The sequence below is a fragment of the Eulemur rufifrons genome, chromosome 8 (assembly GCF_041146395.1).
Source record: "Eulemur rufifrons isolate Redbay chromosome 8, OSU_ERuf_1, whole genome shotgun sequence".
NCBI lineage: Eukaryota > Metazoa > Chordata > Mammalia > Primates > Lemuridae > Eulemur > Eulemur rufifrons.
In genome coordinates this window covers 56,299,805-56,326,544 of record NC_090990.1, presented here as the reverse complement: position 1 = coordinate 56,326,544, position 26,740 = coordinate 56,299,805, and positions in this window count along the sequence as shown.

Sequence of the window (26,740 nt, the reverse complement as noted above, 5' to 3'; positions counted from 1 at the left end):
AGGAAGACATATAACAATTTCAGTCTTCATTTCTTCAACTGGTCATGTGGTTGGAACTGGTATTTGTAACCACTTTTTCTACTATCCATTCCATATTCCCTTTGCCCTCAGCAAGTACCTTAGCTGATCATGGTTCTCTGTCTGTTGGGGTAACCCCATTCTTCATTCCTGAAGGGTCAACCATTAGCATTCTTGACTGAATTGGGCTGTTGAAGTTTTCTATTGACTTTAATCACAGGATATGGTAGAACTAAGGGACTCCCTAAGGGATTTTCTGTATTCCATGTATACTCTTATTTACCAGTATTTTGTACTAGCAGTCCAATTTCCCCTTGGTAATCAGGATCAATTATCCCAGTCAATAAAGTAAATCCCTTCTTTGTCTATTGATTCAGAGGCATGAGGAGCTCAAAGTGGGTGGATGGCCATCTCCCCTCATGTTGAACAGAATCATTGATGTGTCCCCTGGTGGAATAATTCCTCTCTTTGGATCTAAGACCTCTAGACACCTGGAAGATGAGTTTGCAAGAACATAAAATAGAATTTTGCTAGTGGATTGGTAGGAGTAATAGTGAGTGGTGCCACTTCCATTTTCACCCCGTGATTTCAGGACCCATAAATCCTGACTTTGGGAGAAACAGTATCATACATTGATAAGAGCCATTGCTGAATAATACCCACCACATCAAAACATAGCCATCATAATAAATGATGAAATTCTAACCTTATTCTATAAACATTTTAACAAACAGATGCCCATTCCTCCATTATTATCCAATAGTTAGTACATTATAGATAATACAATCGAAATTAGAAACAAATACAGGTTCAGGCTGAGAGAGAGAAAGCAGTGTAGCAGGAATGGTGGCCATGGGTTTCTGGGCCATTTCTTCATGTAAAACACTTGTGCCTCCAGCTCCTGCTCTAGCTCAACAACATATATACCACTTCCATTTGAAGATGAAGTTCTGCTGTGTACTCCCAACTTAGAGAACTACTCTTAGGAGCAGAACTGGGTTCAAAGTAATAAACACAACCAGCACATGCCTAGTTGGAGTTCAAAAATTATATTTACCATTGACTGTATTGTGCCTTTCGTGTTTACTCTTTATGAACCAGAGGTCTGTTGTGATTACGCTGTCCCTTTTTTACCCCTGGATCATAGATGTGTGAAGGGAAGATAACTTGTCTTTTGAAATGAGGAAATACACCTGAGAAGTTTCTTCCATGAGATGTGAGCTAATGCTCTAATAAATAAAATATTTTGAGGGAAGATTTGAGTAGATTTTGCATACAAGAGCGATGTGGATTTTTGTGGTAGAGAGTAGACTCTGATGATCTCTTACAATGGATTCCTTCTCTCCCCATATGAACACCTACATCTAGGACCAGAGATCATTCCCCCTTCTTTTAAATATAGGCTGACTCTTACTTCTTTGGCCAATACAATGTGGCAAAAATAAAATTCTGGGATTTCTGATCCCAAGTTTTTCTTCCTCTTGGAATCTGAGTACCCATTATATGAGCTCAAGACATGTGTACAAGCCACGTAGAAAATATATTAGACTTCCCATCTATTTAATTTCTAGGGACTCTTTGAACAAATAGCCAATGTCAAAGTTCTCTACAAGTAAGACTATTCCTATTATTGTTTTGCCTCTATTATCCATCATAGTAAACATTATTACCTGTCTTTGAATAATGGATACCACTTGGCCCCTGCCAGTTTAGGATTCTATCATCCCTGTGGCATTTAGGGATTGAAGTTCAATGGTAGCAGTTACCATTGTAATTCCTGACCTACAAAGAAGGGTCACGGCAGAGATCTTCAAAGATGATGAAGTTCCCTTCAGAAAATTATTTCTTATGGGCTTTGATGAAAAGTTTGTGTTAAGTATATATAAGTATGTGTATTTGTTCCTCTACAGTATAACAAGGAATTTCTGGCATTCCAACTTTGTTTAGGGTAGGCTGCCTTTTGAGGAAAATTATGTAGTTCTTTTGAAGTATATTGCATCACCTTGTGTGACACACTTTTTACCTCACCTTTGGGGCTTGCTGGTACTAGAGTCTAGATTTAGGTCTAGAAGCAAAGGGGAATGGCAAGAGTAGGTGTTGAGAAAAATTAGTGATAACTTGCAAGGCTAATATACCAAGGTTAAACAGTTAATCTCCTCAGACAAAAATAGAAGGGCTGCTTACTGTACTGGCAAAGAAAACGTGGCAGAATCTAGTTCCAGTTTCATTGACCTCTTTCCTTCTTTCTTGCTACTTAATATTTGTGCCCTACCCCCAGATTCATATGTTCAAATCATGACTTCTAAGGCAATGGTGTTAGAAAATGGGGTTTTAAGGAGGTAATTAGGTCATGATGGTGGAACCCACACAAATGGGATTACTGTCCTTATAAAATAGGCCCAATAGAGCTTGTTTGCTCTCTTCCACCACATGAAGACACAGGGTGAAAGAGCCTTTTCTGAACCAGGAAACAAGCCCTCATCCAACACTGAATCTGCCACCATCTTGATCTTGGACTTCCCAGTAAAAGAGCCTTGAGAACTAAATGTCTCTTTTTAATTAGATAGCCAGTTTATGGTATTTTGTTATAATAGCCCAAACTGACTTAAACATGTCCCTACTCCAAATTTCTGCAGTACAGTGAGAAACATTCAACCAATTCCATTATGTATTCAACTACAGTGCTCTAATATACAGTAAATATTTGGTCATGCAAAGTTCTGCCTTCTATGGCTGCTTGATTACAGTTATCTGAAGGAAATAATTTGAGTAAGTCTTATTCCATGTCATGCTATGGTTTACCAGTGTTTTCTTTACCACTAGAAACAGACCCATATTGCCTTTAAATCAAATCAGACTACAGAAACAATTCTAGAATTTGCCAAAACAACACACACACACATGCTTGTGTATATATATGGTTTATGATATATTATTACATATTGCATATATTTGAGGATTTGTAAAATGCAATTGGCTTGAACAATTTGTAGAGACTTATTTTTTTTTTTTAAGCGCAGAGAGATTAATGTTGTTTCCATAGCTCTTAACACAATGATAGGTACATATTAACAACAAAAGTTTGGTGTATTGAAAAGAGAATGAATTCATTTTGCTTTTTAAAATTATCTATCTTGATAAGTTATTAAACTCAATGCTATATATTAGACCCCATTTGTTTCAACTGTTCCTTTTTTTTTTTTTTATTTCATCTTGTTATGGGGGATACAGAATTGCAGGTTACATACGTTGCTCCTGTACCGCCTTTCCCCCCAAGTCAGAGCTCTAGGCGTGTCTGTTCCCCAGGTAGTGTGCGTTATTTAAGAGTCTGTAAGGCTGTTGTCTCTGCTTCAAATGCTGGAACTTGAAGATCACAGGGAAGGGAGTCTGAAAGGGAAGATTACAAGCAGGCTGAACCTCACAAGCATGAGATGGAACTTCACGAGGGTGGACTGAAACTTGTGTAGGTTCTTATTGCCTCCCACCTTGGTGATGATGCTATCCTGAAGAAACTGGACTTTTTATCACATAGATAAAACATATACACCTGGGCAAGAGTAAGAGAAGCTAAAAAAAGGAACCAAAGGAAGGTAAAGGAGTGACCTGCCCAGCTGTTATTCCCCCAACAAGAAGTGCCAACCTATCAGTATCAACATGCGTGTACCGTGCAATGGCTGCTGCCTCGATTCCACCTTACAAATCTTGTAGAAATCTCACCTGTGGCTCACTCTTATCATTAACATATAAAAAAGAGAACTCTAGGAAATGTAGTTTAGCTTCGCCATGTTTACACATTATAAAAACAGCACCTTTATCACAATTTATCATGCTTTTGAGAAAATGTTAAACTTTTCTAACACTTTGTTTCAAATTTCTATTACTATATACATAAATCAGGTTGACTATGGTATTTTTGCATAGAATGTGTGTGCATGTACATTTTTTTCAAATTTTTCTGTTAAAATAATGCTAACTTTGTAGAGTGAATTGGTATGGTTTGCATATTTTTTCCATGATCTGAACTATCTGGAATAAGATATAAATTTGTGGTCTCTTATCTACAGGAAAGATTGAAATCAGCTAAAAAACCATCTGGATTTGTAACATTATTAAGTAATAGGTCTTAATATCCATTCTTATTTATTTTATGATTATTGGTCTGTTTCTTCTGGAAATTTAGACGTGAGATTTAGTGACTGCAATTTAATCTTGGCATGTTGCTAAATTGGAAGGTTATATTAAATAACAACACTTGAGCTAAAAGGCAGCTGCCTTTTGAGTGGAGATAGAAGACAATGAACAGTTATCTAGCCCTTACAGTGTGCTAGATACTATATAAAATTATTTGCATACATTTTCATTTTTTATCCCTATGGTGGAGAGAATCTGTGAGATAGGTATTATTAGTCCTACTCTCAAGTCAAAGAAGATGAGATCCAGAAAGATTAAATAATTTTCCCTGAGACTTCTGAACTGTATGTGTGATACAAGAATTCAAATCCAGCTAAGCAGAGGCTAGAACAACACAATGCTAAAAATGTGTCTTCATGAAATTGTATGGGAAAATTCAGAGCTAAGAAACTATGTGACTTAGAGCCAATCTGGGAGAGGGCCTGCTTGGTTTTGTTTGTTTTGGTTTTGTTTTTGTTTTTCAGATGAAGGAGTCAGTTTCTTGTTTGGCCTTGTTGCTTTTTGCCTGTGTGTTCCCACTTTCTCACATCAAACTGACACAAATTTTTTATATAACTAAGCTTTGTGGAGTCTTGTTACTCAAATCAAAATATTTCGCTAAAAAAAAAAAGCGTATTATTTGCAACGCAGCTAGTTACAGACTACTGTAAATTAAAGACTCGGCATACTCACTAAACACCCAGTAAGTACTCCATAAATTCAAACTGTGGTTTTTGAGGTTGGGGACTATGTGTTATCCATCTTTGTATTAGTCTCTAAAATTCTGTGCCTTAGCCACAGTAGGTGTTCACTAAATCTATTGAGTGTTGAAATCTCTTAGAATGAACTACATAAAACTGTCTTGGTATTTAATCACTGTGCATTACTAACTTTTTTTTCTATTTTCCTATTGATTCTTTTTATACCAACCACATTTATCATTTCTACCAGGCTGTTTCCAAAATCTAACTCCAAGGTACATACAGATTTGTTTTCTTTATAAATATTATCTATATATTATATATTCAGGTTTCTCCAAGTTTGCCACTTTCCATAGACATCATACTATTGTCAGCCTTGTTGGCATTGGTGTAATTATAATCTTCCATGATTAACGTCTTAGCTCTTTCATAGTATTTTGTTATCTGCATACATACTTCTGAATCTGTTTTTTCATCCTACCTGAGACATAGTAGCTTCTTATCATTTATTTCCTTTCCGTTTCTATTTTTTTGCTATGATCCAAATAATCTCTTTAGTCTTTGGAGCATGCGTTATATCTCTCTTTAGGTGATACAGAACATTATCCCCTGCCTGGCAAAGTCTAGCTTTCCTCTAAAAACATGCTCCTGATTTTTAACAGGGCTCTTACCTACTTCATTTTACCTTACTACTTCAGTTGTATCTCTACTTCCCAGCCTTGAAATCATGGCTTTATTTCATCTTTCTTAAATATATACTCCAGGAAAACAAATAAACAAATAATAGATATACTTTCTCTTACTGCTAAAGTTTTGTTTTGCTGTTGCTGTTATTGTTTTTGTTGTTTAGGAAATGTTAGTCCTCAGTTCCCTATTACTATCTTTCTCCTCTTTATTTATTTTAATTGTTGAAATAACAATCCTTATGTTTTTGATTCACCCTTTCCATAGGCATGGCATGTTATTCACCAACTCACCAAAGCAGTGCATGCATTAATACATATTATATCACTGTATCTACTACTTTTTTGTTCTATTTTTATATGGTGATAATCTACCGGTTTTACCAGGAAGCAAAATAGAATTGATTTTTAACAAGTATTCTATGACTAAACATCTATATTTAGATACATATAACAGGCATCATTATGGAGACTCAGAATTTTTAAAAAACAACATTGTCTTGCTTCTTCTAATTTTACTTACTGCTTTTTTTTTTCTTTTGCTTTTTTGTTTTTTATTATTGTCTCTTAATACCTTTGCAAACACATAGAGAAAAAAATAAATGAACTGCCAGGGTGACGAGTTAATACTTTGAGATTAAAATTTTACATGGTATTAGATTCGATTCTGTCTCCTGTCAACTGAAAATATACCATTTCAACTTGAAGGGGAGGAAGAAAGAGTGTTTGGGCTTATTGCAGATTATTGCTGTTAAAAACAAATTCCTATGAGAAAATATCTAAAATACATTTTCAGTTACTAGTGCTCATATAAAATTAGAGTATGAAAAAGAATTTCTCTTTAGTATTATACCAGTTATTTCTATTTACATCAAGTTTTATGTTGGTTTTCTGATCCCCTGCCTATAACTTCTAACAGAAGTGCAGTGTGTAAAATTGACTGTGAGTTTATGATTCTAGTTTTCCTTATCACACTCTATTTTCAGTATTATCTCTATCTACCTTTGGTTTCACTTTTATTTACTTTCATTTTAAAAAACACAGTTTATTTTTTGCTCTTGGCTTCTTCTCTTTGATCATTTTTTTTCTTGACTTCATTCACTATCTTACTCCTATCTAAACTATGAATTCAATGATAGTCATTTCTCTTCAATACATTCCCACCTAGCAAAAGGTATATATAATTTTTTTTCATAAACTGCAGTTGTGGCAAAAAGTATACATACATACATGATTCTTTACAGTTTCAGAAATAGCCTTTTTATTTTTCCTTACCTATCACTAGGGTCCACTAAAATCTAGCCAATTTTTGACTGCTACTAGTATATACATTATGCGGAAAGGAAATTACACATTGTTTTGCATTTGGCAATGGGGTTCCAAATATATTTAAGAAGGCAATTTAATATTTCTGATTTCTCTGTCATTGTTTATGGAATTTTTGTTTGTTGACTCTTTCACATTTATTCACAATTTCAATTGTTGTTTAGTTACTTCCTTGAAAGATACATGATAGTAAGAGATTAAATAAACATTCCTACTCATTTTAGATATATAAAATGTTTCACAGCAGAGATTATGCAATGTAAATGAGATAAAATATAGATATCATGAATGAATGCTTATGGGTCCATTCGACAGCTTTTACATACAAGGCTAGTCTTAATATAGAAATAAGCATAATTTGTACATCAATTTTAAAGACATAAAGAAAACTTTGATTAATGCATTTATTATGCTAAGTAATTATATGATTACTTCTTTATTTTCATGGAGAATAAAACATTAAATAAACAATTTTTTAAAAGAAGCTATATACTAAAGCATGGCCACAAGCCCAAATAACCTCAAATTTATGCTCAGAAACATGATTGTGGATATCATGTAGCATTTTCAAATTTTATAGAATTGACAATTTGATCATTTGAAGATAGGGTCTCATTATATAAAAGGGAAACAAAAGGAAGAGACAGACAATTCCATTTTTGAACATGGCCTTTCATGCTATGTCTCCACTAGGAACTATCTTTTGAAACATTGCAAAGGACCTTAAAATATGTTCCAAGCCTCTGCTCTCATCTGTGTCAGTTGCTAAGGCACCGTATCATTATCTCTGCCTGCAAAAAAAGCAAATTGTCATCTATGCCCTCTACCCCCAGCCACCTCACTCCGTGAACACATTGTGAATTGAAACATTGAAATTTCCCTTGAAAATGGTTGTCTCCTTCGTGATTAGGTTCTCACTGTAGTTAGGAAAAATAGAATATAGCCACGAACGGTGACACTGTGTGGTGTGTTAGCATACATCAGAGTCTGTGCTGTGGTTAGAGAGAAGGAAGGAAAATTGTGGTGCTATGAACTCAAGGAGAAATTTTTATTACTTCTTTATAAACAATCCCAGATTTCCTACTGTTAATTTGTTCCTTGAAATTTCTCATCGATCACCCTTCTTAAATATCAAGATGTACAATTCAAGAAACACTGATTTCAATCAAGTGGCTTAGTCAATATGATCAAATTACCTTAATTGTTGTGGATGCATCAGTCAAGTGTGTTTAAAATATTAATATGTATGTACAAAGATAAAACAAAAGTTGATAGTTCAACTTACACCAAAAGAAAAAGATTCAAAGGAGGGTTATGTAAATTAAATGTTTTATAGCTCTTTAGTAATATAAAAAATTGCATGAAAAATAGATCCATTCATATTAAGTACTCAAATTTGGTGAAAAATATTTTAAAATCCTATAAGACTTGGAAATGTCAAATATCTCCAAGAAAATATTGTTTCACATGTAAGCATGAATTAATTAGAAATGTGCAAATAATTATTTTCTTAGATTGCCAACAGATTCAAACATAAAAGTAAGGAAGAAATTAATGAATGTATACATGGTATAGATTGATATTAGAAATTAAAATCAAGATGTGAATGTTTTCTAACCTCAACAGCCATTATTTTTTCTTAGAAATTATTTAGAATGTTAACATAAAGAGAAAAAGATAATGGTGCTTTAAAATTATTAATATTCTTATTGATTGCAAGCTCATTAAAAACAAAGTACAATTCAAATTGTATACTTCATCTGTACATGATATCATTTAGCTTTAAGTCATAAATGGACTAAATGCCCATCACACACATAATGCAAATAAATCTAATTTATTTGTAATTATACTTTTCTAAATCATATTACTATATGATAATATGCTTTTGTCTTCATAAACATATATAATCATTAAGATTTATAGTTCTCCCTGGGAAAGGGACAGATAACACACACTATCATTTTGTAATGTGTAATTCAATTGCTGGCATATTAGAACTTTTAACATAAGACTTACAATGAAAATTTCGATTCTGTACTCTGTACCTAACAAATCCTGAATTATTTCCTTCCTTAGACATACGCCATTGGAATCCATTTAGAGTGCTTAATGATGTATTAATAAACCATGATTTTCCAGCAGAGTTTCTCAACTCTCCTTACTGGCGCCAGCTCTGGTGCTGCCAATCAAATTAGAATGTCATGGTTTCTCAGTAAATAAAGGTTAATTGGACATATAAAGGGAAATTGTACATCAGAAATATCTATACTCAGGTTATTCTTCCCGAAAACTTAGTTATTAAATTTCTACTCATCATATGTGCAGCTAAAATATTTTTATTTTTAATTTTGAATACAGAGAGCTATCTGCTTGCAATTTCAGAAAACTCAGACATACTAGGCTTATCATTTTCATCTTTGTTGACTTAAATTTTCTAATTGCTTATTGCTTAGAAGAAAAAACAACTTAGGATGATTTTTGCTTGGTAACCTTTACTGTAAGTGTTTTTCTTTAAACCATCCTCCCCAATCTCAAAAATCTTGTTCTTCATAAACGTGAAATATTATTTAAACACACATATCATTATTCCCCCTAAATAGCTTCTATTTCCTTTCTTACTTCCTGATCTGTTATGGAACATCAAATAAGGCTTGTTTTTGATGGGTTTCATTGTCTAACATTCAACTCAAATGTGAGTCGTGAGCTTGAACATCTGTATTTTGTTGCTTGAACAGTTCTAATAGAGCTGTATGATAAGACTTACTAAGCAGACACTGACTTTCACCGGCCACATAATTTTAGAAACCTAAAGTTACCTAATAAGAAAAATTAGTATGTTAATAACAATAGTTAATTTAGGAATTTAAGCCAGTCTCACCACTGTCTCTAAATTCTAAACACAAGAAATAATGATAATTGACACTTTTATGTGTAACTATGTGAAGATACTTTTTATATGAATTGTATACATGTTATATATTAATATGTTTTATGTAAGTTATATATTAAGTTATATATATGTTTTATATATATAGAAAACTTATCTAATCCTCACAGTAGCCCTGTCAGTTAGATAATTATTGCAATCCTTATTTCAGATGTGATACGCACACATTTTTAAATTTAAATGGATAGTAAAGCAAGATGACAATGAGGGATTTGAATCTACCTCATAGGATGTAATAAAACACAGCCAAATTCCATCTCATCTTACTCTGGATAATAATACAACATGGTTTTTTATCATTGACCTAAAACTACACATTCTAAATGCTTTAATTAATATGAATGAGAGTTTATGTCAGGTATTAGTGTCAGATAAATATCAACAGAGTTTAAAGTTTCTGATCTTAATGTATCTCAGTCAAATTAAAATGAGTGTTTTATCCACCATTATGCTGTTTATCAATTAAATATTATATATATAGATACACAAAGTAATATTTTTTAAAATAAAGTATAGGTATAATTTTGTCTAGAAGTGAAGGGAAGAAAACATGTAAACGTTCTTCATGAGCAGAGATCTTGAGATTATAAACAGTCAAATTAGCAATTTATGAAAGTGAAATTCATGTGGAATTAAGGTTTCCAAAAAATCTTATTTCTGTCAAATTAAGTCAAATTATGATCGGGAACAACTAAAGTTATATGTTACCAACCAAAAGAAAATAATCTATGTACTCTATGACCTAGTAACTCCACTTATAACGTATCTTGAGAATTTCTTGCATTTGTGTGCCAAGAAATCCGTAAAAGAATACTCGGGCTGGGCGTGGTGCCTCACGCCTGTAATCCTAGTACTCTGAGAGGCCGAGGCAGGTGGATCGCTGGAAGTCAGGGGTTTGAGACCAGCCTGGGCAAGAGCGAGACCCCCATCTCTACTAAAAATAGAAAGAAACTGGCCGGGCGCGGTGGCTCAGGCCTGTAATCCTAGCACTCTGGGAGGCCGAGGTGGGCGGATCGTTTGAGCTCAGGAGTTCCAGACCAGCCTGAGCAAGAGCGAGACCCCATCTCTACTAAAAATAGAAAGAAATTATATGGACAGCTAAAAATATATATAGAAAAAAATTAGCCGGGCATGGTGGCGCATGCCTGTAGTCCCAGCTACTGGGAGGCTGAGACAGGAGGATTGCTTGAGCTCAGGAGTTTGAGGTTGCTGTGAGCTAGGCTGATGCCACAGCACTCACTCTAGCCTGGGCAATAGAGTGAGACTCTGTCTCAAAAAAAAAAAAAAAAAGAAATTATCTGGCCAACTAAAAATATATATAGAAAAAATTAGCCGGGCATGGTGGCACATGCCTGTAGTCCCAGCTACTCGGGAGGCTGAGGCAGTAGGATCGCTTAAGCCGAGGAGTTTGAGGTTGCTGTGAGCTAGGCTGACACCATGGCACTCACTCTAGCCCGGGCAACAGAGTGAGACTCTGTCTCAAAAAAAAAAAAAAAAAAAAAAATAGAATACTTGTAGCATTATCATTTGTATTAGTTAAAAACTGGAAGCAATCAAAATATGTATCAATTGAATGAACAAATGAGATCTATTCAAACATTGAAATATTATAGAACAATGAAAATGAATGAACTCCCTAAGTCAATAAGAATGTTTCCCAAAAATGTAAGATTACGTATGATTCCATTTGTATACATATAAACATCAGACTAAATTTAAAAGTGCTATTCAGGAATATGATTAGTTTGTGAAAATTTGGGGAAAAGCAAAAGCATGAGGACTATAAACTCGGGAAAATATCAATCTTTTGGAATTAGGAGGAGAATACCATCAGGGCGATACACTCAGAGGGATTTAAAAATATATTTTTCTTTTTTTATTTCATAAGCTTAGATATTTCAATAGTAAAGAAAGTTTTGACTTGCTAAACATTATTAGATAATCTTTGGTATATCTGTTATATCACTGATATAACTGTTAAATATAGTATAAGCACTCTTTGGTTATATTTTTTAGAGTAATTTTAAAAAGGAAGAAAAAATGTAGTAAAGAAATAATTATGAATCTTTTATCACTAAAAGATAAAGATTAGGGAATTTATTTAAATACTTTGGGTGTATTACTTCTATTTAGAAAATAAATGGAGTGCACTAAACTCATTCAGTAATTTATTAATTCAGTCATTGTCATTATAAATATTAAGCATTATTTTATGTTCCAAGATACATGCTTCCTTTTAGGTGTATAAAGATATAAGCAATGGCCTTTGTCATTGAGCAGCTGACACTCTAGTACAGGAGCTGATGATGCCTCCCAGTTCTAATTTTATTTTCAGATGGCAGTCAGTTCAATTCATTCCCCAAGTCAAGACAAAGGAAAGAATTTGGCAGGCACTGTGAGTTGGTCTTTTACCCCAGCAGACACTCATAGAAAGTTAAGGCAGATATATAGAAAGAAATGTCATATATGCAAAGAGTGTAAAAAGAAAAATTTCTGATTTGACACTGCAGACATAAAATAAGGCTATAATCATGGATATGGAATATGTTAATAATATCATTGTAGTCTTGCCTTGGGCAACAATAACGATGCTTGGGCTCATATGCATCAAATTCTATTTCAATATATATAAAATACAAATATCCAAAGCTTTAATAATAAACACAAGCACACTGAGAATGTGTATAATGTTAATGCCAAGGTTGAGTTGGTAGTTTACTATGTCACAGAGAAACAAAATCTATGTCCAATATTCATACTGCGTCTGGACTTTGCAAGCTCTATATTGTTTCTGTTAGGAAGGTAAACTGCTATCTTTGGGCAAACTGATTTTAGTGATACATTTTCAGGGTTTGAAAAGGATAAGCAATATTACAATGAGCACTATATGTGCTTCCCAACAGGCTAGGTTTAGGTTTGAAGGAAAGGAAAAAAAAAAAAAAAAAAGCGCGCGCACGCACACAAAATATGATTAGTGTTCTGAAATACTTAAGACACTGAAAATATTTAGCTTGACCTTTCTACTTTTTTCTTTCTCCCCAGTATTCTGTGTATGCCTCCTGTTATAGAAGCTAAAATAAACTGACATATTTTCCTTTAGTTCGGCCTCATATGTCTACTGAGTTGGCTTAGTTGACGCTAATTGACAAGAGTGGCAGTGTAAATGTTATACAAATGAACCCCTCTGGGACTCCTCTTTCTAAGTTCAGTTGATGCCTATGCTAACATAGCACTTTGTAATATTCCCAGTCATTTAATTTTGTAGTTTGTGTAGACGTTCAGTTCAGTATTATTGACAATGATACAGTGGCCTGCCGTGTTATCTCTGACAAACATTCTTTGCTTTAAACACATCACTATCACTGATAAATATGAAGCACCTGAAATGAAAGCTGATAATGTGATAATAAAATTAAGTCAAGAAAAATTTAAAGCTGTGCTAACAGGCTACCTCAAACACACACACACATACACACACGCGCACACATACACACAAACATTCATATATATAAAAATTTGCAATGAACATAATTAGGAATAGGAATTCCCAGCATCCACTACTATTCAGGTTCATTTAAAAAATGTGACTACATTCAATGTATTAATAGTTTATTTAATTATTACATATGTTATCTCTCTATGATTCAACCTTCGAAAGTACTTTGATGAAAATTTAGAGTTCATGAATTTATTTCCAGGAGAATGCTGTGATGATGTCAATGATCACTTGTATGGCTTCATAGGCTATTGTTTGAGCTGATTGTCACACATTGCCATTCCACACTTGGAGGCATTTTTGTGAAGATGGTTTACAGGATCTCTCTCTCTCTCTCTCTCTCCCCCCCTTATATTTTTATTTCCCCCCTTCTTTTTCATGAACTTTATTGAATATTAATTTATATATAATAAAATGAATCCATTTTATGTGTCATGTTTATTCAGTTTTGAATGATATATATCCCTGTGTACACCACCATAATATAGAATACTCTATCACATTCATTTATTGAGCTGATCATATGATCTTTGCTTTTGCTTCTGTTTATGTAATGAATCACATATACTGATTTATGTATATTGAGCCATCCTTGCCTCCCTGGGATGAAGAACACTTGGTCATGGTGGATTATTTCTTTTTTAATGTGCTGTTTAATTTGGTTTGCTAGTATTTTGAGGAATTTTGCATCTATATTCATAAGAGATACTGGTCTATAGTTCTCTTTTTTGTTGTGTCCTTTCCTGGCTTTGGTATCAAGGTGATAGTGGTTTTGTAGAATGAGTTGGGAAGGCTTTCCTCTTCATGATGTTATGGAATAATTTCTATACTATGGGTACCAACTTTTATTTGTAGGTCTGATAAAATTCGTCTGTGAATCCACCTGGTCCAGGGTTTTTTCTGTTGGAAGATTTTTTATTGCTGCCTCAGTCTTATTGCTGGTTATTGGTCTGTCCTGATTGAGTCTTGTAAGGTTGTATGTTTCCAGGAATTTATTCATTTTCTCTACATTTTTGAGTTTATGTGCATAGAGATTTTCAGCTATTCACAGATTATATTTTGTATTTCTGTAGTATCAGTTGTAATATCTCCTTTTTAATTTCTGATTGAGCTTATTTGGGTCCTTTTTTCTTCTATTCCTGGTTAATCTACCAAGAGGTCTATCAATTTTATCTTTTCAAAGAATCAACTTTTATTTTATTGATTTTCTGTATTATTTTCTTGTATTCAATTACATTTAGTTTTTCTCTGACCTTGGGTATTTCTTTTCTTCTGCTGGGTTTGGGTTTGGTTTGCTCTTCCTTTTCTAGTTCCTTGAGCTATGTCATTAGATTGTTAATTTGTGATCTTTCTGTCTTTTTAAAGTAGGCATTTAAAGCTATGAATTTTTCCCTTAGGACAGCTTTTGCTGAATCCCATAGATTTTTATACCTGGTGCCTCCTTTGTCATTCAGTTTGAGGAATCTTTTGATTTTCATCTTAATTTCATTGTGGATCCAATAATTGTTCGGCAGCAGATTGTTTAATTTCCATGACTTTGTGTGAAATTGACTGGTTCCATTGGAGATGATTTCTAGTTGTATTCCATTGTGATCTGAGAAGATACATGGTATGATTTCTGGTTTTTTTTTTTTTAATTTTATGGTTTTCTTTTTTGTTTGTTTTGTTTTGTTTTTTTTAATTTCTTGAGCCATGTTTTGTGGCCTGAAATTTGGTCAATCTTGGAGAATGTTCCATATGCTGATTAGATAAATATATTAAATATTTTGGGGGTAAAATGTTCTATAAGTGTCTGTTAGGCCCATTTCTTCTAGAGTCATGTTTAAGTTCAGTGTTTCTTTATTTATTTTCTTCTTGGATGATCTGTCAAGTTCTGTCAGTGGGGTGTTATGTTTAGCACCCTTTCATGATACAAACACTCAAAAAACATGGCATAGAATAAACATATATCAAAATTATAAAAGCTATATATGACAAATATACAGCCAGTGTCATACAGAATGGGGTAAATTTGAAAGCATTCTCACTAAGAAATGGAACAAGACAAAGATACCTACTGTCCCCACTTCTACTCAACATAGTGCTAGAAGTCCTAGCTAGAGCAATCAGGCAAGAGAAGGAAATAAAGTGTATCCAAAATTGCTTTATTTGAGGAGATCAAATTATTTCTTTTTCCTGATGATATAATCTTATACCTAGAAAACCCCAAAGATTCCATCAAGAGAGTCCTGGAATTGATGAATAAATTCAGCAAAGTCTCAGGTTAAAAAATCAATGTACACAAATCAGTAGCATTCTTGTACACCAATGACAGTCAAGCTCAGAGTCAAATCAAAGACTCATGATCATGGATTCCTAGAATCAACATTGTTAAAATGTCCATACTACCCAAAGTGATTTACAGATTCAATGCAATCCCCATCAAAATACCAATGTCATATTTCACAGATTTAGAAAAAATAATTTTATGGTTCTTGTTGAACAAGAAAAGAGCCTGGAAAGCCAAAGCAGTCTTAAGCAAAGGGAACAAATCTGGCAGGATTACATTACCAGACTTCAAACTGTACTACAAAACTATTGTAACCAAAACAGCTTGATATTGGCCCCAAAATAGAGATATAGACCAATAGAACAGAACAGAAAACCCAGGCATAAAATGATCCACATACAGCCAACTGATCTTTGAAAAGCCAGACAAAAATATACATTGGAGAAATGAATCTCTATTGAATAAATAGTGCTGGGACAACTGGATAGCCACATGCAGAAGAATGAAACAGGCTCTGTATCTCTCACCATTAATAAAAAATAATTTAAGATGGAGAAAAGACTTAAATATGAAGCATGAAACCATAAGAATTATAGAAGAAAGTGCCGGAAAAACTATTCTAAATATTGGCCTAATCAAAGAATTTATGAAGAAGACCTCAGTGGCAATCACGGGAACAACAAATAAATAAATGGGACTTAATTAAATTAACAGCTTCTGCAGAGCCAAGGAAATAATCAACAGAGCAAATAGACAACATACAGAATGGGTGAAAATATTCTCAAGCTATACATCAGTTAAAGGACTAATATTTAGAATCTACAAAGAACTCAAGCAAATCAGTAAGAAAAAGGCAAACAACTCTATTAAAAAGCGGGCAAAAGACATGCACAAAGTTTTTTAAAAGAAGATAGGCAAATGGCCAATAAACATATTAAAAAATGTTCAACCTCACTAACCATCAGGTTAGCAAGTTAAAAGCACAATGAAATATCACCTTACCCCAGTTAGAATGGCTTTTATTAAAAAGTTCAAAAAACAATAGATACTGGCATGGATGTAGAGAGGAAAGAATGCTTATACGGTGTTGGTGGGACTGAAAATTAGTACAACCTCTATGGAAAACAGCATGGAGACTCCTCGAAGAACTGAAAGTAGACCTACCATTCAATCCAGCAATCCCACTACTAAATATTCACCCAAAGGAAAAGAAGTCATTTTATCAAAAAGACACCAGCACTTGAATGTTTACAGCAGCACAATTCACAATAGCAAAGGTGTAGAATCTACCCTAATGCTTATCAATTCATGAGAAGATGAACAAAAAGTAGTATATTTATACCATGGAACACTACTCAGCCATAAAAAAAGATGAATTAATGCATCTTGCAACAATATGGATGAAACTGGAAACCCTTATGCTAAGTATAGTGTCTAAAGAATGGAAAAACAGACACCACATGTATCCACTACTAAATTGAAACTAACTGATGAGCACACATGTGCATAGAAGGTAGTATAGCTCAATGTAAATCAATCAGGGTAGAGGAGGAAGAAGGGGTTGGGTGAAATCCTACCTAACACATACAACGAACACTATCTGGGTGACTGGCACACTTATAAACCTGACTCAAGCATTACAAAAGTGATCTTTGTAACCAAAAACATTTATAATCCTGTAATAATTTGAAATAAAAAAAGAACACTCTATCACCCAATAAATTTCCCTCATACCACTTTGCAGTGAAACTGTCAACACATCCCTGGCCTTAGTCAACCATTGAGTTTCTTTCTGTCAATATAAATTGGTTTTACCTATTCTAGAATTTTATATAAATGGAACACAAATTTTAATCCATGGGCACTTTCATATTGGCCTTTATCCCCCCACTAAAAATAGTTTCGAGGTTTAACATTGTTCCACGTATCAGTAGTTTGTACAATCAAGTTAATTATTTTTATTTTAGATACTGTAATTTTATCTTTAGGAATTTATTTTTTATATCTTTCATTTATCTCATTATTATGTTCATATTTTTCTTTATATTTTTAACACATATTTTAACATGTTTTTCCCCTAGTTATGAGTATTTTCTTGGTTTTTCATATACAAATTAATTTTTGATTGCATGACAGACATTGTGATTATTACATTGTTTTGTGTTCAGATTATGTTGTCTTCCTTTAAACAGTGTTCAGTTTTGTTTGACAGGCAGCTAATTTACTGCTGAATCTGCTTTTCCTTTCAAAGCTTAATTTTAATCTTTGGGCACATCTAAAGTAGCCTTTACTCCAGAGTTATTAATAGTTTATCTGTACTATCAAGTTAAGGTTACTCAGCCTCAGTAATTTTCACCTTTGGATCTGAATATTTCTTTGCTATAAGCGGCTGCTCTGTGCATTATGGACTATTTTGGTGGCATCTCTATCTTCTACCCACTAGATGCCAGTGTTACTCCCCTAAATTGTGACAACCAAAATTGTCTCCAACTTCCCTAAAGGGCAATATCACCTCTAATTAAAAAGCTCTTTACTCTGAGGTGTCTACCAAATGTCTCACAGGTTCAATGAGAACTCTACTCTGACTAGTCATTCAGAACTTGAAATTGTGAACTCTCCGAATTTTTCACCTCTCAGTCCCCAGTAGCCTTTCTTTCTTCTGCAGTTGCCCTTTGCCAAGCCTTATAGTATCTTGCCTTAAAAATATACAGGTTAGTATTTAGTCAAACACTTAAGAAAACCCATATGCATATCTCTGGAGATCTTTTTTTTCTGCATAGCTCTTCATATATCACACTCTGCTTCAAACATTCCAGCCACGCCAATCTCCTAAAACTCTAATCTCTGTCAGTTCATTCTGATGGGTAGATCATAAGGTTAATCTGTCATTTTTTCTTCTCTAAGAAGCATGGTCCTATATTGCCTGTTGTCCAATTTCTGAAACAGTTGTTTTACATAGTTTAATCAATTTTCTACTTATTTGTAGCAGGAGAGCAAGTCCAGTAAGAGTTACCCCCTGATGGCCAGCGCAGAAACTGTATAAAAATACTAGATTACTGGATAATGTTTGGGCACACTTTTATCTTCATGAATTTAGTTGTGTCTTCACCAATAAACTGATGTGTTTGTTCTTAAGCATGTTTACCATGGGCATATTTGTTATTGTAACCTCAGATTTTAGTTGTAAAGTACTACAAAAATTGCTTTTTATGAAAAACAAGTTAAATGTTTGTAAAGTTTAAACAAAAACAAATAACTAAAAATATTGTTGCCTAATATATGCAAGATAATTGACAAAGAGTGGGAAAATGTAAACAAAGTAGTTAAATGGTCTTCACTCATGTTTCCTTACAAATATCTTTAAGTTCTTACTTAAATTCAAACTATCCCACATTGTAAGTTATATTAATAGTTAATGAAATTTTAGTGTTGTTTATTCTATAAACCCAAAGTGGAACAGCAGTTCGAGTTCTCAGAGTAAAGTCTTTCTCTCATATTAAAAAGTCTGAAAATAAATGTATATTTATAAATTCTAATTGAAATGGTATTACTTTAAATATCTAAAATTTTTAAAGAATCACTATTTAATTAATTCTTTGGATTATGCAGCAAACCACCTGCCTTTATGAAGTCAGGTGATGAGTTATATTTTCACATTCATAAAATTAACTGACTAATTAATCAAACAACATTTATTAAGAATTTACTAGGCACCTAGCAAAATACTAAGACTTGAAGACTGAGTGGATAACAATGTAAATAAAAATCTTCACTTTTGTTTGGATTATGTTCTAGTGAGGCTGATAAACAATAAACAAGATAAATAATTAAAATATATATGTATGCTTGTTATATAAATGAGCTAGAGACAACCTCTGTGTATTGGTGCCTAGGTTAATTTCTTCACTATAGGCTGAGACACATTAGTTCAAAAGCCTACTGTCACTAAACTCAAATTTTTACACATCCTTACTGAGGAGCTAATTGCTGAGTAAGGCCATGAATATGTGTGTGAGCTGGTCACACATATTATTTATCTATATATTTATTGTCTATCTTCCTCACTAAAATGAATGTTTCATAAGAAAAGCACCTCATATTTTGTCCATTGTTAATATCCATTACTTTAAAAAGCACATAGAACATGGTAGATAATAAATATAACACTAATCGATAAATGAATAAAACTTCTAGTATGTCTAAAACGAATGCTTTTCTAAATGACAAACCTTTAGGGTCTCTCAAAGTACTACTTGAAACAAAAATATTGAGACTAAGGAAATAGTCTTCCAAAGGGTAAAGTGAACTCTCTCTTAAAATCTGCCAAAAAGAAAAATAAAAAATTCATACCAATTCCCAAGCTGTCTTCCAAACCTCAACCCCTGGTTTTAATTTGTGAATACGTAGCTCAGTTCATTCATATGGTATAGTGTTGTAGAGGGTTGGGTAGACATTTAAATCGTTCCCCTTCCACTTTCTAGCTATGTGACTTTAAGAATGATTTTGAACCTTTCTAAAGCTTACATTCCAAATCCTTAAAATAGGGTGATGTTGGAGCATCCTCATATAATTTTACTGAGAATAAAATTAGTGCATGTAAAGCACTTAATGTGGACTCAGAGACTCAGCAAATATTCAATTAACATTACCTAAAATCCATCAAACAATAATTGGATCAGCATTTATCAGAAGCCTTCTATGCAACACACAGTAGGACACACAATAGGCTTGGTGTGGGTGCTATATAGCTGATAATGCTCCTGCCTTCATGTGAAGGAACTTATAGACTATAGACGTGCAAAATATAAATTCACTGTGTGCGTTGTAGTGACTGCTACAATAGTCATAGGAATAACTACTATGGGAGGATAGAAAATAGAAAAGTATGGTATACATACAGCTTCATATCTTTTTCTGAGAAAAACTTTTCCTAAAACAATTTACTCTCTGCCTTAATTGTTAAATAAGATTATTCTGAATTAGTCATCATTTATATATTGTCCACTTTTTAAACTGTTAATTTGCAAAAAGTTAACACTTGAATATTAACTATATTTAACAATTGACTCTTGATTGTCATTCTTGATACTTCTCTTTCATTAGCATAATATATGCTACATATATACAGGCTGTCCACAGTATCCAGCCATGTAACTATTCTCATTATATTAACAATGGCTGGATACTTTCTGGACATTCCTTTTACATATATATAAATATGTGTGTGTCTATCATATCAGGAAATTCTTTTGGATCTACCTTCATTTCATATACAGAATTTAAACATTTCCACTATCTCCACTACTATCACCATCTTCAGAGCCACCATCATCTCACAAATAGATTACTACAGTGACTTTCCAACTAAGATTCCCTGATTCCAACCTTATATTCTTATCATGGCTGTTACTTCTGCTTGTAATGATCCTTCCCCAAATAATACACATGGCTCACTTACTCTACATCACCATCTCAGGAGGTCAACCTTGACCATCACTTTAAAATTCCAATCTTCCCATTTTTCCATCGGGAGATTCTCATTATCTCCTTTTCCTACCCGCTTTTGTATTGTGATTACCATTCTGACATGCCACACAATTTACTAATGTATCATGTTTATTGCTTATTTTCTGCTTTGTCCTGCTAGAATAAAATCTTCATAATGGCAGAGATTTTTTTTTTTTAAATGGTGAATCACAAGCAGCAAGCATGGCATAAACTTATGATGTGTTTGTATCTGTGTCTATGTCTATATCTATAAGTGAGTGACTAACTGAAAAAAAGACCCTGCCTAGACCCTAGCCATAGTAGACACAAAATAAATATTTGCTAATATTGGATGAAAACTTTCAGTGATGATGCCTTTTTAAAAGTAACCCCTGTGGGAACAAAGAACTTTGTGGAATGAGAAGCTGTACATTGCTAAGACAAAACTTCCTTAGCAATTTCTTCATAACACTGGTACAGCAAAATTGCTCTAGGAATTACACATACATAAAAAGATTCTACAATTATATATATTTTTAGAAAATTGAATACTACCCAAAACAAACAAATCTCTTGTGAAATTATAAAGTGTTTTAAACAGAATAATACTTAATCAAGGCCAGCCTCAGTTATGGAAAATCTAGAAAATGGTTAGCAATGTAGTCTAGCATCTGTTTTTGTAAATAAAGTTTTCTTGGACAAAGCCACATTCTTTTATTTACGTATTGTGTTTGGCTGTTTTCATGCTATAGAGCAAAGCTGAATAGTTGCTACAGAGATTGTATAAAACACAAGCCTAAAAATGTTAGTATTTGTCCATTTAAGGAAAAGTTTACTGATCCATGATAAGATATATTAGAAGTAACAATAAAACAAACTCTGGACCATCTCGGATAAAATAATGAATAATACTAAGAATTTCCCAGTTAATTCATTAGTAGTAATTCTCTAGGGATGTCATACCTATAGCCAAAGGGATTTTTTTTTTTAACCCAAATTAAATTTTGTCAGCTTCTTTGAAGTACAGAAGTACATAAAATAAATCAATTTTAAATGTACAATTTGATGAGTTCTGGAAAATATAAACAGTTGGATAACCAATGTCACAATCATAATATGGAATACTTTTACAATCCACTGCAAAAGTTCCCTTACGGAACTTTGCAGTTAATCCAATTCTCTCCCTCCACTTTCTGGCTCATGACAACCACTGATGTACTTTCTATAACAATAGGTTTGTAGTTTTTCTCTTCATGTTATACAAATGAGATCATTTAGTATGTAGTCTTTTGTGACTAAATTCATTCACTTAGGATTAATCCATGTGTTTTTCTAAATTACTGGTTCATTTCTGTGTGTTACTTACAGAACTCCACTATATGGTTATATCACAATTTGTACATTCACCAGTTGATGGACATTTGGGTTATTTCTATTTTTGGCTATTATGAATAAATCTGCAGTGAATATTTGTATAAAATTACTTGTGTGAATGTATTGTTTCCATTTCTCTTGGGCCTAGGAGTATGATATATTTAATTTTAAAAGAAACTGCCAAATTGCCTTCCAAAGTGGCTGCATCATTTTGCATGCCCACAGTAATATATGAAAGTTCTAGTTGTACTGCACTCTCCAAAGACTAGAAGTGTCAGTCTTTTTAAATTTTAGGCATTATTGTAGTTGTATAAAGGTGTAATATTGTGCTCATAATTTTCATTTTTTAAGGATTAATGTCAATCATTAGCATTTGCCATTCATTTTTCTTTTTTAGTGAAACTGTTCATATCTTTTGGCCATTATTTTAAACTAAGATTCTTGTTTTCATATTATTAAATTGCAATAATTATGTATTCTATATGCTAATTCTTTAGAGGATATATGCTTGGCGAAGAAATATCTCTCAGTCTATAGATCATCTTTTGGTTTTCTTAATGATATAATTTGAAGAGAAATGTTTTTAATGTAGAGCAGTTCAATTTTGCAGATGTTCTTTTATAACTTATGTCTTTTGTGTCCTACAAATAAATCATTATGTAATTCAGAATCAGTAAGATTTTCTTTAATATTTTTTCCAGGTATTTTATATTTCTGGCACTTTTATTTCAGTCTATTGTGCATTTCAGGATATTGGGTATGAGAAGAAGAATGTGTCAAAGTTCACTCTATTGTGTGTGTTCTAAATAGCGTGTATATTATATGCAGGCATATTTCATTCTATTGTGCATGTAAATATTAACAGCACCATTTTTTGAAACAATTAACATGTCTGCTCTGAATTACCTTGGTACCTATTTTGAAAATCAAGATATTGTCCATATATGCATTGGTCTATTTTATTACTTTTCTCTATGCCTATCTTTATGCCAATGTCTTACTCTCTTAATTAAGTTAGTTCCATAGTAATTCTTGAAATTAGGTAAGGTCAATCCTCCAATGTTGTCATTTAAAAAAAAAATTGGTTCGTCTTGGTAGTTTGCATTTCCATGTAAATTTCGGAATCATCCTGATAATTTCTACAAAAAAACAAACAAACAAAAAAAAAAACTGCTGGGAATATGATTTGGACTGCGTTGACTCTAAAGAACAATTTGGGAAGAGTTGATGATAACAACTTGAGTTTTTTGACCCCTAAGCATGGTGTACCTAACCATTTGTTTCTGTATTCTTTAATTTTTCTCAGCAATGTTTCATAGCTTTTAGGATGCAGGGCTTGCATATATTTTAAGATTTTCCTAAGTATTTCATATTTTTTGATGCTATGGTAATAGTGATTTGTAAAATTTCATATTAATATACAAATGCAATTGATTTTCTAACATTGACTTATATCCTGAAACATCACTAAACTGATTTTTTCTGTTTTTTTTCTCTTGTGCAAATGTCTTAAGATTGAATGACAATCTCAAGATTGTGAATAAACATGGTTTTAGTAATTTATTTCTTATATATATGTATCTTTTTTTTTCTTTTATAATACTGACTGAGATCTCCAGTAATATGTTGGTGAAACAAACCTCTGGAGAACTTACATCTTTGATTTTCTCCCATACTTAGGAAGACACATTAAGTCTTTTATTAAGTTTGATGCTACCTATAAGTTCTTTGTAGGTGCTCTTTATTATGTTTAGAATATTTTCTTATATTCTCAGCTTGCTGAAAATTATTGCCATGAATGTATGTGGCATTTAATCATATATTTTGTCTATATTTATTATAATAATCACATGATTTTTCATGTGATTTAAAGGTTTCGCATGACTTAAAAATTTTAACATAGCAATATATTTCCAAATGTCTAACCAATTTTGATTGTTGGGATAAAACTAACCTGTCATGATGTATTATCAATTTTAGATATTGCTACATTTGCTAAAATTTAATTAATTTAAAAAATCTATGTTCATGTGGGTTAATCATCTGTTATTTTCTTTTAACATCGTTGTCATATTTGGGTAAAAGAAATGCTGGCCCATTAGAATGATTTGAATTAATTTTCTTTCGCCCTCTTGTAGTATAGAATTGTTACTTTTTTTCTTAAATATTTGTTATAATTATAATTCACCAGTAAAGTCATCTGATCTTTGGGTTTTCACTGGTTTTTATCTATGAATTTTAATTTTTTAATAGATATAAAATTATTTAGACTGCCTCCTTTTTTCTAATGTACTTTTGTCTGTGTTGTTAGAATTTGACAATTTCACCTAAATTATTGACTTTATGGGAAGAAATATGTTTATGATATTTCCTTATTATTTTTTGATACCTATGTACATTTGTAGTGATATTGTCTATAATTGTCACCAAATTATCTTGGTAATTAATATTTTCTTTCCTTTTTCCCCCAATAATTTTGGTTTGACTTTATAAATGAATTTTTTATTAAAAATTTTTTACTTATAATTATTATGGGCACTTAATTGTATATCTTTATAGGGTGTATATGATGCTTTGATACAGGCATATAATGTGAATTAATCAAATCAGAGTAACTGGGATATCCATCACTTCAGATATATTTCATTTCTTTGTGTTAGGAACGTTCTAATTCCATTCTTAGTTATTTTAAAGTAACTCTAATTTGTTGCTGATTGTAGTCAATTTGTTGTGCTATTATTATTGTTCATTCTATCTAATTATTAATGTATTTCTTTTTATATTAGCTTTGGTTCTCATTGATTTTTTACTGTTGTTTTCTGTGTTGTTTTATTGATTTGTATGCATATTTATTAATTCCTTAACTCTGATTAATTTAGATATGTTTTGGTCTTCTTTTTTTAGTTTCTTAAGACAGAGGTTAGAATTATTGGTAGGAAAATTTTCCATATTTCTCAAAACTTTTTAAAGCCACAGATTTCCCTAAAAGCATGCTTTACTTCCAACAAACAAATTTTGATATATTGCTTTTTCATATTCACTAAGAAAGTAATTTTTTTACTTTTTCTGTTTTTTTCCATCCATGAGTTATTAAAAGGTATTTTTTAATATTTCCCAAAAGGGGGCCATTTCAAATATTTCTCTGTTATTTATTTGCAATTTACTTTTGTTGAAGGTCCAACATAGCTTGCACAATTTCAAATAGTCTATATTAAGAATTGTTTCATGGTCCAAAACATGATTAATCTCAGTAATTGTCCATATGCAATAGAAAAGGATGTGTCTTTTGATATAGTTCTATAAATGTTTTAAAAATATAATTTAGATCAAGTTGCTTTCTACTGCTATACAAATCTTGCATATCCATACTAATTTTTCATCAATTTCTCTTCCAGATTATTAAGAGGGGTTTTGAAATATTCAGCTACAATTTTGGATTTTCTATTCCTTTTTTTAATTCTATGAGTTTTCTTGTTCAGAGATGTTCGGTTGTCATGTGCATATACATTTAAGATTGTTATGTTCTGTGAATAAGTCCTCCCCTTTAAAAATAACAATTTTCTCTGGAATTATTCCTTTCTATAAAAAATCCTTTTTTTGATATTAATATAGCAACTCCAGCTTATCTTTGAGCAGTATAATATAGTATATTTTATAGTATAACTATGTCTATCTTTTTACTATAAACCCACCTGTGTTATTATGTTTTGGGTATGTTTCTTGTGGATAGCACATTGTTGGGTGTTGCTTTTGTGGGGATGAGGGAAAATTTCCCCTTTGCCCCAGAAGGTTTATTGATAGATCAACTCACAATAAGGGATATTAATAAGAGAAAGAGGTTTATTTACCATGCACACAAGGAGACTCACAGAGTAATTACCCAGTATCCCAATGGGTCCAGAAATTTATATATCCTCATTTAATAGGGGAGGGGTGATAAGGTGATAAGAAATATAGATAATTCTACTTAGGGGAAATAAATTGTTACTAGGGAGGGTGAATATATACTTAGAAGGATGAATGGGCGGGAAAAAACAGACTGACTTTTAAATGATTTTCTTTGCAGATTAAATTAACCTGAGAAATAGGTATATTTATTTCAAATGATTTGGGCCAGGTATGGTTTCATTCTTGATCTTCTTTCCTGTAATATTGAGATAACAGGGAAAGGAAGGGAAGTTGGGAAGTCAATTGTTCTTTTTGATGAGTCTGTTTTTCTAAGAAGAAAGAGGGAAAGCTCCTTGCAAGACCTGTTCATGTCTAAGG